This window comes from Jaculus jaculus, chromosome 21, assembly GCF_020740685.1.
Source record: "Jaculus jaculus isolate mJacJac1 chromosome 21, mJacJac1.mat.Y.cur, whole genome shotgun sequence".
Classification (NCBI taxonomy): Eukaryota; Metazoa; Chordata; class Mammalia; order Rodentia; family Dipodidae; genus Jaculus; species Jaculus jaculus.
In genome coordinates this window covers 10,018,583-10,031,129 of record NC_059122.1, presented here as the reverse complement: position 1 = coordinate 10,031,129, position 12,547 = coordinate 10,018,583, and the positions used below count along the sequence as shown (strand labels likewise).

At 52.0% G+C, this 12,547-nt stretch overlaps 1 protein-coding gene across 4 annotated transcripts in view; it reads right to left on the bottom strand.

The window, feature by feature from the left end:
* Positions 1-12,547, bottom strand: part of Dab1 (DAB adaptor protein 1) — a 1,267,233-nt gene that overhangs the window by 447,644 nt on the left and 807,042 nt on the right. Inside the window, exon 1 of one of the 4 annotated variants that reach the window (XM_045139319.1) lies at positions 10,368-10,429. The exons of 2 other annotated variants lie outside the window; for them this stretch is intronic. The gene's annotated coding sequence lies outside the window, so the exon portion shown is untranslated. Of the gene's footprint in view, positions 1-10,093; positions 10,242-10,367; positions 10,430-12,547 lie in introns of those variants that run through there. One more of the 4 variants, XM_004671838.3, reaches the window with a different exon arrangement.

The window sequence follows — 12,547 nt, the reverse complement described above, 5'->3', positions numbered from 1 at the left end:
TGGTGGTTTACACAATTCCCTCGAACTGACAATATTTATGACTTCTCCTGCAGTAGAAGTGGATGGCTTCATGGGATTGGCCATCTAAGGGGGCAGTTTGAGGAAACAACTACTGCTGATTATCATAGGAGGTATGCCTTAACATCGAGAAATGACTTTCAACAGATGTTGGCCACCATTCGCTTCCCAATCCTCACCACCCCCAAAAAACAACTGCAGCAAAGAGTTTAAGTCAACTGATGACAAAGTACTTAAAAGAGTGAATTTCAGGCCGGGCGTGGTGGCGCACGCCTTTAATCCCAGCACTCGGGAGGCAGGGGCAGGAGGATCACTGAGAGTTCGAGGCCACCCTGAGACTACATAGTGAATTCCAGGTCAGCCTGTGCGAGGGTGAGACCCTACCTCGAAAAATAAAAACAACAACAACAACAAAGAGTGAATTTCACCCCTGGCCCCCCACTCTCTTAGTGAACTACATCAGAAAGTACACACGGAGTCCAACTCCACCCAGCAGAAACCCACTGAACATCTACTACATTCTTCCTCCCAAACAATTCAAAGGGGTATTTTATTCCCGGACAATTATTGGACAAAATTATATTTATTCATCTACCTTTTTAAATATTTTAAGATTTGTTTATTTGCAAGCAGAGAGAGAAATACAGAGAAGAGACACAGAGAGAATGGGCGCGCCCCAGGGCCTCCAGCCACTGTGAAGAAACTCCAGACACATGCGTCCCCTTGTGCATCTGGCTTATGTAGGTCCTGGGTAATCGAACTCGGGTCCTTAAGCTTATAAGGCAAGCGTCTTAACTGCTAAGCCATTTCTCCAGCCCTACTTACTTATTTTTAATTTAAGTACTAGACAGTGAGTGAGATTCCAGGTTTGCATGTCTCAAAGGGTCATATGGGAATGGTGGGTGTCAAAGTTAGGATGTAAGGACACCTGGCATGAGGGAAGGACTCATCGGGAAGTGACCACAGGGCCTCAATCCACCTCCTTTGCCTACGTTTCATCAACTGTGTGACAGGTACTGAGTCTCTGCAACTGTACTGTTATTTAAAACTTTTGCAGTGGCTCTTAAATAGTTTTTTCCCTATATTTAAAAATCAGACATAGTCGGACGTGGTGGCGCACGCCTTTCATCCCAGCACTCGGGAGAGGCAGAGGTAGGAGGATCACCGTGAGTTCGAGGCCACCCTGAGACTACAGAGTGAATTCCAGGTCAGCCTGGACTAGAGTGAGACCCTACCTCGGAAAACTAAAAAACAAATAAATAAAGTCTTGCTTCCCTACAACAGGACTGAAAGCTGCCTTACATATACAGTAAATCAGCGTAGGTAAATGATAGTTTGTAGCCTCGAACTCATGGCGATCTTCCTACCTCTGCCTCCTGAGCTCTTAAAGATGGGCGCCACCACACAGGGCAATGATAGCTTTTTTTTTTTTTCCCCTAACTGTAGAAAATTGCCCAACCTGCGGCAGATAAGTCAATGCCACATCTTTCTAAGCACAGGGTGTATAGCTCGGAACCCTCCAAGGAATGTTGAGCAGGGAACTGTGTGTCACTTTCTGTCACTCATCCCTTTGGGGCACATTCATGACCCCTGGATGCAGCTTAGTAAATGTCTTACCGAAACTCATTTCAACCATAGGTACCACATCACGACCACACCCCAGAATCGGAAACAAACCTTCACAATGGGCTGGGGGCCTGAGCTCAAAGGATAAATTACTTGTCCCACGAGCCTTTAAGGGCGGGAGGTGAGATCACCAGCGCTCATGTCCACGCAAAGTTGGCAAGGCGACTCACCTACAATCCCAGCAGAGACGGGATCCATGGGCAAGCTGGCTAGCTAGCCTCGCTACGTTGGAAAGATCGGGGTTCATCTGAGATACCCTACCTCACTAAATTAAGTGGGGAGCAGGGCTGGAGAGGCAGCTTAGGGGTAAAGATGTTTGCCTGCAAAGCTAGAGGATCATGGTTTGATTCCCCAGGACCCAGGATTTTCTGGCTCTGTGTCAAGCAGTGTGCACCAGTACCAAGGCATGGAGGCCTAGTCTGCCATGCAGGAGCCTGGTGCCATGCATGAGTTATTGCCACAGCATGGGTCGTGCCACACAGGGCATGTCTGTAGCCCTGGGTGCCTCTTGACCAGCAGTTGCCTGGAAAAAGGAAGTGGGGGGATAGTCAGGCTGCCATCCTGAAGGGCTTTGAAGTTTGGCTGGAGGTTTCTCATGGCTCAAAAGGAGTCCAGGGTGAAGAGGCTGTGTGGGCACAGACAGGTGGGCATGAATGCTTATTTGCGGGGCTGGGGGAGGTGGTGTGTGTGTGTGTGCGCGTGTGCGTGTGTGTGTGTGCGCGCACATGTGCACTTGCTTGTATGTATTTGGGTACACATGCATGTGGAGGCTGAGGTTCTGCATTTTTGCCAATCGCTCCCTACTTAAAAAAACTTTATTTATTTATTTGAGAGAGCAAGAGAGAGAGAATGGGCGCGCCAGGGCCTCCAGCCACTGCAGAGAAACTCCAGATGCAGGCGCCCCCTTGTGCATCTGCCTTTATTTGGGATTCATCTGGGAATCGAACCCAGGCCGTCACGCTTTGCAAGCAAGCGCCTTAACCGCTGGGCTATCTCCCCAGCCCATAGTGCGTGTTTTTGATGTGAAGAGACTTTTTTTGGCTCATGTTCCTGGATGCCGATGATCTAGGGGTCACATCCAGGTGGCCAAGGTCTAAGACACATGTCTTTTTGCCCACAGCCTCCGGGGTGGAACACGGCATCGCGTCGCAAGGGAATAAACCTTCTGGTGTTTCTTCCTTAAGTAAAGCCACGAGGATTTGATCATGGAACCCTCCACCAACCTCACCTTAATCCTAATCACCTGCCAAAAGTCCTACTTCTCAACACCACACTTGGATTTCAGTTCCCAACCTTTCCACATCGCCCAGCAGGGAGGAGAGCAAATTTCATCATTTCAGAGCCTGTTGGGGGGGGGGCGCCGCTCAAACCACTCCAATGCGAGCCAGTAACTTTTCCATCTCCGCTTCCGGTGGTAACACTAGCAAGATTACAAGCAAGCGGACACGGGGCGACGCCTTGAGACCAAGTCTTGGAAACAAGGGGAAGCGGAGGGACAGCAAGGAAGAGCGACCGAGCTGACGGAGGGTCAACTAAGATCAGGCGCTGATGGAGGGAATTGGGGACCGCCTAGCGAGTGAGTGAGGACAGTGGCCAAGGGGCCTAGAGCAGACCCGTGGGCGTGGAGCGTCGCAAGCCTCTTGATAGCACTGCACATCTACCTTACTCTCACAGCTGTGTGAAAACAACCAGCTCTCACCTTCAGCCTGAGCAGCGCATCTTCTTCACCTCCACAGAGATGTTCATCGTTTTATCTGGGAGCTGTGATCTGCAGCCCACTTGCATTTTCCTTGCTATCTGTGAGAATTCCCCCCCACACACACACTGGCATTGTAGATTGGTCATATGTTAGGTTCAAATAAAATTAAATTTAATAATAATAATAATACAATACTTCACAGGACTCTTATGACTCCTGAACCAAAAGAGATCAAGAACGCCACAGGAAACGAATGCTTGCTCTCCGAGCTCAGGAAAATGCTCAAGAGATTCATCGGGGCGTCATGGGTTGGTCTGGTTTATTTTGTGTTTACATGAGTTCGTATCCTGACATGCATTCGTAGATGGGATCTGCTGCCGGTGCGCATGGATATAAATGTACGTTTCCTACCGACACGCTTTCCTCGGGACAGAATGCCTGGCTGGCTCGTGCTTTTAGCCTGACAACCCTCTCCCTGCCAAGTTTTATTTATATTTTCAAGCCACTTCTCCATCCGGGCATAGAAGGCAATCTGGCACAGTGGATCAAGAGTCCACGGGCAGTGGGTTACAACAGGGCCCCTCATTGCAAAGTCATGTGCCTCCCTTAACCTGACCCCTCCCTCAGCCTGTGAATGGGGACAGTTAACAAACCCGCCTCAAGAATTCAATCAATGGGCTGGAGGGATGGCTTAGCGGTTAAGGCCTTTGCCTGCAAAGCCAAAGGACCCAGGTTCGATGCCCCAGGACCCACGTAAGCCAGATACACATGGTGGCGCATGTGTCTGGAGCTCATGAACAGTGGCTCGAGGCCCTGGTGTGCCCAGTCTCTCTCTCTCAAATAAATAAGTACAAATTATTTATATATATACATATATATATATATATGTATGTGTGTATATATATATATATATATGTATATATATATATATAAAGTACCATGGGCTGGAGGGATGGCTTAGCAGTTAAGGCGTTTGCCTACAAAACCAAAGGACTCAGGTTCAATTCTCCAGGACCCACGTAAACCAGATACACATGGTGGCGCATGTGTCTGGAGCTCATGAACAGTGGCTCGAGGCCCTGGTGTGCCCATTCATTCTTTCTCCCTGTCTTTCTCTCTCAAATAAATAAAAATAAAATATTCAACATCTTTTTTAAAAGAAATAAGTCAGTCAATCAATCAACCAACCGTTCTATTTTTCTCAAAATAAGCCCGGAAGGGACAACGGATGGCCATTGCAGCGTGCTGGTCATTTTCTCTGCTTCACACAGTGGAAACATTCAAACAGTTTTCCAAACAAAACAGCGCAAAAAAAAAAAAAAAAAAAAAAGTATTCCCCTGAAATCCCAAAACACACCTCTTCCTTCTCACCTCCGGTCAGCAAAACTGGCACGCACGTGCACATGCGCGCACACACACACACACACAGAAAAAAAAAAAAAAAGAGTGTTTTTATCATCACGAGGAGGACTTTTTAAAAAAAAATCTCGGTTGAAGGACAATTTATAGTTAACACTCTCCATGGCATGGCAGTGCCGTTCAAAGACACTTTATGCTGACTGCTAACAATCTCACCAGGCAGCTACTGCTGTGTCATTAGAAACCAAAGGGAGCTGAAGGCTGTGGCCAAGCAATGGCGGAAGCTTCCAGAACACACTTCTAACCACCTGCTCTCCTCCAAGTCTGGGCATTTGCTTGCCACAAGTAAGTCACCCACCGGGATCAGCAAGGCAGCCCCAGCCAGCACTGCAAGTTAATTGCCTGATCAATTATTTACTAATTACCTAGTTGACAAATATTTTCATAGAGTAGGTAGATGTGACCTATTACCAAGCCAGGGCTTGCTACGGGCTGTCACGAAATCCCAAGGGTCCATAATGTCACCAACAGCCCCACTGCCCCCGACGACCCAGAAAGCAATGTCCCCAGTGTGTCAACAGCATATAAAATCTGCAGCTTTCAGGCTGGAGAGATGGCTTAGTGGTTAAGCGCTTGCCTGTGAAGCCTAAGGACCCCGGTTCGAGGCTCGGTTCCCCAGGTCCCACGTTAGCCAGATGCACAAGAGGGCGCACGTGTCTGGAGTTCGTTTGCAGAGGCTGGAAGCCCTGGCGCACCCATTCTCTCTCTCTCTCCCTCTATCTGTCTTTCTCTCTATGTCTGTTGCTCTCAAATAAAATAAATAAAAAATGAACAACAACAAAAAAAATTTTAAAAAATCTGCAGCTTCCTTCTCCAGGAAACCTCACCATTCCATTATGCCTCGTTAAGGTTGACAACCGGTCTAGAAGTAACTGGACTCGGTTCCCCTTTCAGGAGAAGCATGACCCATGGCCAGGGCGGGGGGAGGGGCGGGATCCTGGGACCCGACTCAGTGGATCTACATTCTTGTTCCTGTATTTGCTAGGTTAATCTCTTGGATCAGTGACCAGATCTCTCCATGCCCAGGTTGCCATATATGAAGCAATAGTGAGGATCAGAGAATCTACTTCCCAGGTATATATGCCAAGGGGTTGCAAAGGTACCTGACGCCTACCAAGTTGCTGTTATCTTTATTAATGAGAGGGACGACTTGTCAAGCATCACAAAGATGGGGTTGTGTCTGGGTAAGGTTCGGGAGTGACCAAGACCACGGAGACCACTCTGAGGCCAAGATGGAAGCTTCTATTTGGGAAAAACACGAGCTGCCAGGACTGACTCTCAAGAGCAGAGCACAGCCCACCTGAGATTACAGATAGTGGTCTTTATAGAGCTCTTCAGCTGGGGGAAGGCGAGGAAGGGAAATAGCGAGGGTGTGAGACCAGAATAGTGACCAGGTGACCTGAGAGATAAGGGGGCAGGAAACCTAGACCTGGGGCACTGTTAGGCACGGAAGGGATAAAGGCTGGGTGGTTCCCTGGGGAATGTGGATGACCCTCTTCCTTACGTCTCTGTGGTCCGCCCTTCTGCTGTCCTCAGTGACTCCATTGTGTCCTGACCTAACAGGTCTCATCCTGGCTTCCAATTCCAAGTGACATCCTCTTTCCTTACCCAAATTCCATGCTGTCTACAACTAAATAATAATAATAATAATAATAATAATAATAATAATGCCATTCTCTTGAAATATTATTATTATGTGCCAAAGAACTCAGAGAGAAGATCTTTTTCACTTAAAATTGCTCAAAGACCCACAAGGCAGTTCCTGCTCTGCAGATGATGAGAAGGCGCCTCTGAGTGGGCAAGTGATTTATTTTTCTTGACTCAACTATTGAATGTCCTTTCCACTAGTGACCAGCAAGCAAGGTAAAGCGGACTCAGGTCTAAATGACATTTGAAGTTCCTGACAACGCCGTCTCATGTTTGCTGGCTTTCAGTGGTGTCTCATCTCCTAGTTCTTGCCTACTTTATTAGTTTGAGAGAAGGATGAAATCCCATCAAAAAAAAAAAAAAAAGAACTGGTCTGGAGAAGATAGCTTAGCGGTTAAGGCATTTGCCTGCAAAGCCAAAGGAACCTGGTTTGATTCCCCAGGACCTACGTAAGCCAGATGCACAAGGTGGTGCACGCAAATCTGGAGTTCATTTGTAGTGGCTGGAGGCCCTGGTGTGCCCATTCTCTCTCTCTCCATCTCAAATAAATAAATTAAAAAAAAAAAAAAAAAAAACTTAGCTTGAGTCAATGATCAAAATGGCCTGTAGCATAGCTCCAAGCCTTAGGAATCCACCAAATGCAATTTTCAGATTAATCTGATCACATACATGCCAAATACCTACCCATTTAAAAAAAAAAAAATGACTTGTTGGTGGGGGGGGGGGGCAAAGGGGAGCCAAGGCAGTTGCTCTGGTGGCTGTGGGAGGAGAAAATGAGCAGTCAGTGATAGAATCTCTTCCCTGCAGCCTCACACAATGGTGTCTCTTGCAAATGAGACATACTGTGAACCAGCTTGGGAAGGGAGCTGCAACCAGAAGTAATTTTTATTCAGATTTTATTGTTGAGTACAATGAACATGATTAAATGTTTCAGATATGCCTATTCAGACCTTAAGCAAACCATCAAAAAAAAAAAAAAACTTACTACAAATCATCTTCTAGATCCGCTTTTAGGACCCAATTTAATCGCCAAGACTGGAGCTGTCACGTTCCCAAGAAGATAGCATGGATCAGTTTTTCTTTTTTGCCACTTCCCACCTTGCACCCCCCCCCCCAATCTCTACAGAGCCCTGGGCTTTGCCAAACAGTTACAAAGTGAGTCCTTTCAAAGCACATCATTTTGAACTTCCTGAACCTTTTAGAAAGGCGTGTGTGTGCGTGTGCGTGCGTGTGTGTGTGTGTGTGTGTGTGTGTGTGTGTTGTAAGAACAATAGCCTTCAAAAGCCATTTCTGAGAGTTTTTCAACACTCCATTTGAATGCTCGGGTTTCAATCAAGGACCGCCGTGGACACAATTTCTGATTGCTTCACAAGCTGACTTTCATCCAGCTTTGATTAGGTAACCCTTCTCCATGGGAAGGCAGAAGAATCTTTGATCCCTTTCCAGTGTCCCCCCACACACACACACCCTCCCCCAGAAGCGTCACCCCGGCTCCTCGGGACAGGGAAGCAGGAAATGGATGGGAGGGGGCCCGTCCTCCCCATCTAGCCTCTCCTTATCTGTCCTCTCGCCTGCGCAACTCAGGGTTCCCATCCCGCGCCGCTCACCGCCACGGAGATAAAGGGAAAAAAATGGGTAGCTAATTCAGGGGTGGGGGGGGTGTGATAATTTTATAGATTTCCAAAAAAAAGACCCATAATTAGCACACAAACGTGAACCAGATAATTGGGGGGGGGGCGAGTTATTGAACCTTAAACCACCTTCAACATATACGATTGCTTGAAAACATGCGAAGTGTTTGGGGAAGTGTTCGGCGGAACCCCCAACCCCCACCCACCCACCCATAAGGCTTTTTTTTTTTTCTTTTTTATTCCAAACCATCAACATTGTGAAAAGTGCCTCCCCAGGGGCCAGCGGGAAGGGAGGTGGGGAGGGCGGATACTTTTCTGTGCCAGGCTCTCCAGCGAGGCATCGTAGCGTCCCTGTCTCCAGTGTGGGGGTGGGTGGCCCCCCTCTTCTGGGGAGGCCTAAGTTGGGGAGGGGGCGGTGTGGAGCAAAGAGAGAGAGAGAGAGAGAAAGAGAGAGAGAGAGAGAGAGAGAGAGAGAGAGAGAGAGGCGGTCAGGGTCTCACGGAGCTCAATGAAAACACAGGCTTTCGGGGCGACCCACGCGGGCGCGCACCCAGCCGCTGCGCCACCCTGGCGAGCTCGCCCGGTGCCCGCGCCGCGGCGCTCTCTCCGCGCAGCCCGGGCGCCCGCCGCCGCCGCCGCCGCCTCCAACCCCCACCCCAGCCCCTGGCCAGGTCCTCCACCCCCAGCCCGTCCCTCCACTCCCTCCCGGCCCAGCGGAAGCGCCCGGCAGACCCCCAACAATGAAGACTTCTGTGATCGCAGCTGGGGGCTGGGGAGGGCTTTGCAGGGAAGGAAGGACCTCCGGCGCCCAGGGTCTGGGGAGGGGGCGACGCCGCAGCCCAGTGACCCTGGCTAGCTGGTGGCTTTCCCTGAAAAGGGTGGGTGTGCACAGGGGTGGGGGCACTCCTGGCTTGGTTCAGAACCACCACCCATCATAAATAAATTAGAGAGAGAGTGGCGCCTTCAAAAAAAAAGTGCAGCGTAAAGACGCCTCCCACCAGGGGTCACACCATCCCACTCCTTGGGACCTGCCAGGCTTGGAGATTTTTTTTTATTACTTTGTATATACTCAGCCCAGTGGCCTGGCATCTGTGACACGACCCCTCTTCCCACCCCACCCCATGCCACGCTGGAGTCCCCGGCTCTATCTTCGGGCAAGGCTGAGGGTCCTCTATTGGAACTCCTTCCTAAGCGGAACCTCTCGGGGGTTTAAACTTTCCCCATCAGGAAAGCACCGGGCTGGAGTCGTCCCCCCACAACCCCCCGAGCCCCTTCCCCCGCTCGGGAGGGCGACCAGGGACCTGGGGGTCCGACGCAGGGGGGCGAGCGGCAGGGAACTCGGCGACACAGGACACTCAGGGCTCCACCCCCCCCCCGAAGAAAAGCTGGGGGAGGATGGAGGTGAAGGGGGGAGGTCCCCAGAAACACAAGCCTCCCGCGCTGGGGCGGACCGGCGCGTACTGAGCGGCTCACGGAGAGATGCGGAGAGCAGCTCCGCGCGGCCGGGAAGTGGGAGAAGTCAGGAGCCGGGGGGCGCGGGGAGGGAAAGTGGTCCGGCCTGGGGCGCCACCAGCTAGTCGGGGGGTGGGGGGGGGGCGGTTGGGAAGCGCAGCACCCCGGTCCTCCTCCGGAGCGGATGAAGGAGGCTCGGGGGTGGGGATAGCTAGAGAGAAGGCCGTGGGAAGGAAGGGAGGAGGGTACTGGAGAGGGTCCTGCGGTGGACAAGTGGGGAAGAGAGGATCGCGCGCGCGCGTGTGTTCCGAAGTCGCCTCTCAGCTCCCAGCAAGTGGAAGGAGAAAGGAGGCGGAAAAAAAAAAACCCCGTTACCCTCGCCCGTGCGCAGCACCTCCAGCCAAACTCCCGGGAGACGACGCATCCCCGGGGAACCCTTCCTCCCTCCGTCCCCATCCGTCATCCCCACCACCCCGGGTCCCCGCGGAGCCACCTGCGCACGTTTCACTCCGGACGCACCCCTTCCCGACCCGATCCTACCACCACCACCACCACCACCACCACCACCTCTCCCCGGTCCCCAGAATCTCCGGCACCTCACCTGGGCATCCCCAAAGCATCCTAATCCTTTGCCGCAGCCTCGCAGGCCAGGAACGCGGCTCCCCATGCCCAGCGGGCGGGCGCACTCACTCGCGCTCTCCAGCCCGGGGAAACCCCGGCGAGCTCCGAGCTGACTCCATCCTTCCCCGGGCGCCACGGGCGCGCGTCACCGCGTGGGGAGGAGGCCGCCGCGCTCCCCAGCCCGTCTGCAGCCCGCCCCCGCCGCGCGCCGCCCCGCCCCGCCCCGCGCCGCGCCGCGCCGCGCCCGCGCTCACCTGCCCGCGGCGCATCCCCGGCCGGCCGCAGCATCAGCACCAGCAGCCGCAGCGCATCCGCCCCGGCGTCGCGGCGCCGCCCGTGCGCTCTCCGCTCCAGCCCCACCGGCGGAGCCTGCGAGCGAACGGGCGAGCGGGGGCGCAGCGGTTTCTCTGTGGAGCCCCGGCGTTCACTCTTCCCACCACACATTCACCCCCACCCCCCAACTGCTCCGCGTGGAGAGCCCGGCCCAGAGATCGAGGGAGAGAGGTGGGGGTTGGGTCCTCGCCCCACACCCTTCCAGGGCTGCGGCGGGGAGCTGCTCACAGACGTCTCCAGCGCTCGGGCCCTCCGTGGTCTCCGAGTTCATTTTTGTCTAGGGTCTGGCGCGCACCCAATCGACTGTCCCAGGGCCCCGGGAGAACGGGTTGCCTCCACGTCCCTTGGCAGGAGGGGGCGCTCTCACCCTCTCCCTCTCTCTCTCCTTCCCTCCCTCCCTCCCTCCCTCCCTCTCTCTCTCTCTCTCTCTCTCTCTCTCTCCCACCGCTCCTCCCTCCCTCCCGTCTTTATGGATGCTTCCTAGGCAAAGTTGGTTACCAGAATGGCCTGTGCTTGGGACCCATGCAACCTGTCCCCCGCAGAGTATGCAGGCCCCCAGTTAAGTAACTTGGCTTCCCCATTTTATTCATAGATTGCTTGGCAGCGCACCATACTCCCCAGATCACACACAAGGAAGAAGGCTTTGGGGACCTTACAAAGATCCTAGAAATACCCCGAGTGCAAAAACAAAAAAAAAAAAAACAACCTATTGGGTCAATCTGAAATTCTGCCACCCTGAGGTTAGATGCAAGTCCATCCGGTCAATGTCTCTGAGGCACACCTGCCTGGCATGCCAGGGCGGGAGGGGGCTGGCGAGGCCATGGGGTGCTGCCCCTTGGAGCTAGGCAATTATAGGAAACCGAGGCCGGGAGCAGTTCCTTGAGAACTTTACCTTGCTCTTTTTAGGGGTCACTCTCTTGCCCTCCAGCTATGTGATAGTGAAGCTAATGTGGCGGGCTGGGCTTTTTTTTGGGGGGGGGGTGCGGGTATTTGATTTTTTTTTTTTTCCTGGTGAGTCTGTGTGTCACTGGTCTATGAAAATGTAATGAACCGTTTATGGTCATTACCTCCAGAGTCAATGGGCTAAAAATATTTAGGCTAATGCACTCCTCGTGAAGTCAATGGGTCGGCGGCTGACACGTATGTGCAGAGTTACCCCAAGCCCCCCCTTTCCTCCACGAAATTCACGACCCATTACACTTATTCCCTAATAACAGCTTCTGTACAAATGGAAGCCTTGCAAAACTTGGCTGTCAGGCGCCTACCGAAAAGACAGCAATTTACATAGAGACAAGAGAAAAAAATTGCTGAGGTCATTGGCAGGATGCAGTCTTGAAAGAACTGTTGATCAGAGGAAATTTCCCACAAGGTGCGAGGAAGGTCGCAAACATGAATGGTGGTTTCCTGCCTACGGGGCAGGTGGGAACCAAGGAAAGTGGTTCAGGTCTCTCCAACTTTTACGAAGTTCTGGAAAGTGACTGGAGTTCACAGCGGGCACTGTTCTGCGCTCTAGAAAGTTCAGACCTGCAAGCAAGCAAGTTGCTCAAGATCATGAAGAGATTTCTGAGAATCCATTCCCCGGAATGGGAGAGAAAGGCTGCTGCGTATTTTGATGGGCTGACAGATGTCGAACCTTGGCGCCATCGAGCTCGAGTTTCCGTAGGCCTTGCTGCAAAGCATTCTAGAATACTCCACGTTGTCAGGTCAGGCCTCAAAGGCATTTAAACGCAGAGCTCTGAATGTCATCTATGTGGCCCGCACCTCATTTTGGACTCAGTTGACAACTGTGGCTGGAGATATCGAAGGGAATCAGAACAGTGAGTTGGCCAAGTTAGACACTCGGAAGAGGACGTAAAACCCTACCTTGATTCGGCGCTGGTCCGAGTCCACCATGAAAACCTAACAAAGTCCCATTGAAATCCAACAGAGGCAACAAGCCGCGGCTATTCCTGCCGCTGAGCTGAAGGGAAACGTGATGTATAGACTCACTGTGTCCCGACCGCTCACCGAGGACCTCATGACCACCTGGGTTCAACTGAACCAAACCTTAAAGGAATATTTTATCGTTATGCTAAACATGTCTAGAGAAATGACACGTGAA